This window comes from Bison bison, unplaced genomic scaffold (genome assembly GCF_000754665.1).
Source record: "Bison bison bison isolate TAMUID 2011002044 unplaced genomic scaffold, Bison_UMD1.0 scf7180017864072, whole genome shotgun sequence".
NCBI classification, from domain to species: domain Eukaryota; kingdom Metazoa; phylum Chordata; class Mammalia; order Artiodactyla; family Bovidae; genus Bison; species Bison bison.
The window spans coordinates 4104498-4109858 of NW_011494644.1; the positions used below are offsets into that span (position 1 = coordinate 4104498).

At 39.7% G+C, this 5361-nt stretch overlaps 1 protein-coding gene across 1 annotated transcript in view; it reads left to right on the forward strand.

Annotated features, from left to right (window-relative positions):
- LOC104986728 (ATP-binding cassette sub-family A member 3-like) overlaps window positions 1–5361 on the forward strand; it is a 238467-nt gene that overhangs the window by 160146 nt on the left and 72960 nt on the right. The window lies entirely within an intron of this gene.

The window sequence follows — 5361 nt, forward strand, 5'->3', positions numbered from 1 at the left end:
CACTTTCACAGCATCATCTTTCAGGATCTGAAATAGCTCAACTGGAATTCCATCACCTCCACTAGCTTTGTTCATAGTGATGCTTCCTAAGGCCCACTTGACTTCACATTCCAGGATGTCTGGCTCTAGGTGAGTGATCACACCATTGTGGTTATCTGTGTCATTAAGATGTTTTTTTGTACAGTTCTTCTGTGTATTCTTGCCATCTCTTCTTAATATCTTATGCTTCTGTTAGGTCCATACCATTTCTGTCCTTTATCGAGCCCATCTTTGCATGAAATGTTCCCTTGGCATCTCTAATTTTCTTGAAGAGATCTCTAGTCTTTCCCATTCTGTTGTTTTCCTCTATTTCTTTGCATTAATCACTGAGGAAGGCTTTCTTATCTCTCCTTGCTATTCTTTGGAACTCTGCATTCAGATGCTTATATCTTTCCTTTTCTCCTTTGCTTTTCACTTCTCTTCTTTTCACAGCTATTTGTAAGTCCTCCCCAGACAGTCATTTTGCTGTTTTTGCATTTCTTTTCCATGGGGATGGTCTTGATCCCTGTCTCCTGTACAATGTCACGAACCTCCATCCATAGTTCATCAGGCACTCTATCTATCAGATCTAGTCCCTTAAATCTATTTCTCACTTCCACTGCATAATCATAAGGGATTTGATTTAGATCATACCTGAATGGTCTAGTGGTTTTCCCTACTTTCTTCAATTTCAGACTGAATTTGACAATAAGGAGTTCATGATATGAGCCACAGTCAGCTCCCGTTCTTGTTTTTGCTGACTGTATAGAGATTCTCCATCTTCAGCTGCAAAGAATATAGTTAATCTGACTTAGGTGTTGACCATCTGGTGGTGTTTGCTATGATGAGTGTGTTCTCATGGCAAAACTCTATTAGCCTTTGCCCTGCTTCATTCCGTATTCCAACGCCAAATTTTCCTGTTACTCCAGGTGTTTCTTGACTTCCTACTTTTGCATTCCAGTCCCATATAATGAAAAAGGCATCTTTTGGGGGTGTTAGTTTTAAAAGGTCTTGTAGGTCTTCATAGAACTGTTTAACGTCAGGTTCCTCAGCATTACTGGTTGGGGCATAGACTTAGATTACTGTGATATTGAATGGCTTGCCTTGGAAACGAACAGAGATCATTCTGTCATTTTTGAGATTGCATCAAAGTATTGAATTTTGGACTCTTTTGTTGACCATGATGGCTACTCCATTTCTTCTAAGGGATTCCTGCCCACAGTAGTAGATATAATGGCCATCTAAGTTAAATTCACCCATTCCAGTCCATTTTAGTTCGCTGATTCGTTGACGTTCAATCTTGCCATCTCCTGTTTGACCACTTCCAATTTGCCTTGATTCATGGACCTAACATTCCAGGTTCTTATGCAATATTACTCTTTACAGCATTGGACCTTGCTTCTATCATCAGTCACATCCACAACTGGGTATTGTTTTTTCTTTGGCTCCATCCCTTCATTCTTTCTGGAGTTATTTCTCCACTGATCTCCAGTAGCATATTGGGCACCTACCGACCTGGGGAGTTCCTCTTTCAGTATCCTATCATTTTGACTTTTCATACTGTTCATGGGGTTCTCAAGGCAAGAATACTGAAGTGGTTTGCCATTCCCTTCTCCAGTGGACCACATTCTGTCAGACTTATCCACCATGACCCGCCCGTTGGATGGCCCTGATGTCATGGCTTAGTTTCGTTGAGTTAGACAAGGCTGTGGTCCATGTGATTAGATTGACTAGTTTTCTGTGATTATGGTTTCAGTGTGTCTGCCCTCTGATGCCCTCACAACATCTACCATCTTACTTGGGTTTCTCTTACCTTGGATGTGGGGTATCTCTTCACGGCTGCTCCAGCAAAGCGCAGCTGCTGCTCCTTACCTTGGACGAGGGGTATCTCCTCACTGGCCACCCCAGAAAGACAGAAACGATTGGAGGTAACAGAAGCCAAAGTTATTAAGAAGAGGTGGCAAGAATACACAGAAATACTGTACAAAAAGATCTTAATGGCCCAGATAACCACGATGGTGTGATTACTTGCCTAGGGTCAAACATTCTGGAGTGTGAAGTCAAGTGGGTCTTAGGAAGAATCACTATGAACAAAGCTAGTGGACATGATGGAATGACAGCTGAGTTATTTCAAATCCTAAAAGATGATGCTGTTAAAGTGTTGAATTCAATACACTAGCAAATTTGGAAAACCCAGAAGTGGACATAGGACTGGAAAAGTCTGTTTTCACTCCAATCTCAAAGAAAGGCAATGCAAAAGAATGTTCAAACTACCACACAGTTGGAGTTATTTCACATGCTAGGAAGGTCATACTCAAAATTCTCCAATCTAGGCATCAACAGTACATAAACCGAGAACTTCCAGATGTACAACCTGGATTTAGAAAAGGCAGAAGAACCAGAGATCAAATTGCCAACATCTGCTGGATCATAGAAAAGGCAAGATAATTCTAGAAAACCATTGACTTTTGCTTCATTGAGTATGCTAAAGCCTTTGACGGTGTGGATCACAACAAACTATGGAAAATTCTTAAAGAGATAGGAATACTGGACCACCTTACCTGCCTCCTGAGAAAACTGTATGCAGGTCAAGAAGCAACAGTTAGAATCGAACATGGAACAATGGACAGATTCAAAATTGGGAAAAGAGTACATCTAGGCTGTATATTATCACCCTGTTTATTTAACTTATATGTAGAGTGCATTATGAGAAATGCCCACCTGGATGAAGCACAAGCTGGAATTAAGATTTCTAGGAGAAATATCTATAACCTCAGATATGCAGATGACACCCCCCCTTACGGCAGAAAGAAAAGAGGAACTAAAGAGCCTTTTGATGAAAATTAAAGAGGAGAGTGAAAAAGCTGGCTTAAAACTCAGCATTCAAAAAAACTAAGATCTTGGCATCCAGTCCCATCACTTCATGGCAAATAGATGAGAAAACAATAGAAACAGTGACAGACTATTTTTTTGGATTCCAAAATCACTACAGATGGTGACTGCAACCATTAAATTAAAAGACACTTGCTCCTTGGAAGGAAAGCTATGGCAAACCTAGAGAGCATATTCAAAAGCAGAGACATCACTTTGCAGACAAACATCCATATAGTGAAAGCTATGATTTTTCCAGTAGCCATGCACGGATGTGAGAGTTGTACCATGAAAATGGCTGAGCACCAAAGAACTGATGGATTTGAACTGTGGTGCTGGAGAAGACTCTTGAGAGTCCCTTGGACTGCAAGGATATCAAACCAGTCAATCCTAAAGGAAATCAACCCTCCATATTTATTGAAAGGACTGATGCTAAAGTTCCAATACTTTGGCCACCTTATGCTAAGAGCTGACTCACTAGAAAAGACCCTGATGCCAGGAAAGATTGAAGGCAGGAGGAGAAGGGGACAACAATAGAATGAGATGGTTGGATGGCATCACCTACTCAATGGAGATGAGTTTGAGCAGGCTCCAGGAGATGGTGAAGGACAGAGAAGCCTGGCATGCTACATCCATGGGGTTGCAAAGAGATGGACACAACTGAGTGACTGAACAATAACAACAGCCACTATGGAGAACAGTACAGAGGTTCCTTAAAACACTAAAAATAGAGCTACCATTTGACCCTGAAATCCCACTGTTGGGCATATACCAAGAGAAAAACATGTTTCACAAGGATACATGCACTCCTATATTCGTTGCAGCACTATTTACAATGGCCAAGACATGGAAGCAACCGAAATGTTGCTTCAGCAGAGGAATAGATAAAGAAGATGTGGTGGATATATACAGCAGGATATTACTCAGCCATTAAAAAAGTATGAAATAATTCCATTTGCAGCAACATGGATGAATCTAGAGATTGTCATACTGAGTGAAGTCAGAGAAAGAGAAATATCATATAACATCCTTTATATGCAGAATATAAAAAGAAATGATATAAATGAATTTATTTACAAAACAGAGACAGACTCATAGACTTAGAGAATGAACTTACTCCTCCATGGGGAAGAATGGGGAGAAGAGATAGGGAGTTTAGGATTTACATGTACACTCTGCTATATTTAAAATGGATAACCAGCAAGATCCTACTATAGATCACAGGGAACTCTGCTCACTGTTATGTGGCAGTCTGGATGGGAAGGGAGTTTGGGGGAGAATGTATACATGTATATGTATGGCTGAATCCCTTTTTTGCCCACCTGAAATTGTCACAACATTATTAATACATTCCAATGTAAAATAAAAAGTTTAAAATGCAAAAAATAAAGAAGTGGAAGTCCTTACAAATCAGTTTCAGGACTGACAGTTTGAAGGAAGAAAAGAAGTTTGAGAGAATTAATACCGAGTATTAATTAATGTATTTCACATTTTCTCAGTGAAATTTAGCTAAAATGTGTGAGGTGTATGTGGACTGTTAACAGAATAAAGATTTTTCTATGTATTTTTATTTTTTAATTAAATATAGTTGATTTACAATATTGTGTTAGGTTCAGGTGTATAGCAAAGTGATTCTTTTCTGTTATAGGTTATTGCATGATAGTGGATATATTTTTCTGTGCCATATCTTTGTTTCTTGTTTATTTAATATTTCATAGTGTGTATCTCTTAATCACATACTCCTAGTTTATTCCTCCCCCTTTCTTCTTTGGTAGCCATAGGTTTTTTTTGTTTGTTTGTTTTTTCCTATGTGTCTGTTTCTGTTTTGCAAGTTCATTTGTAGTATTTTTTAGATTTTGTATATAAGTGATATCATAGTATTTACTTTTGTCTGACTTCATTTAGTATGATAATCACTAGGTCCACCCATGTTACTGTAAATGGCATTATTTCATTCTTTTTATGGCTGAATGATAAAGGATTAATATTCTTTATCCATTTATTTGTTGATGGACACTTAGGTTTCTTCTGTGCCTTGGCTATTAAAAATAACACTGCTATTTACATTCAGTTCAGTTCAGTTCAGCCGCTCAGCCATGTCCGACTCTTTGCAACCCCATGAACCACAGCAAGCCAGGCCTCCCTGTCCATCACCAACTCCCGGAGTCCACCCAAATCCATGTCCTTCGAGTCGATGATGCCATCCAACCATCTCATCCTCTATCGTCCCCTTCTCCTCCTGCCCGCAATCTTTCACAGCATCAGGGTCTTTTCCAATGAGTCAGCTCTTCTCATCAGGTGGCTAAAGTATTGGAGTTGCAGCATCAACATCAGTCCTTCCAATGAACACCCAGGGCTGATCTCCTTTAGGATGGACTGGTTGGATCTCCTTGCAGTCCAAGGGACTCTCATGAGTCTTCTCCAACACCACAGTTCAAAAGCACCAATTCTTCTGCACTCAGCTTTCTTTAT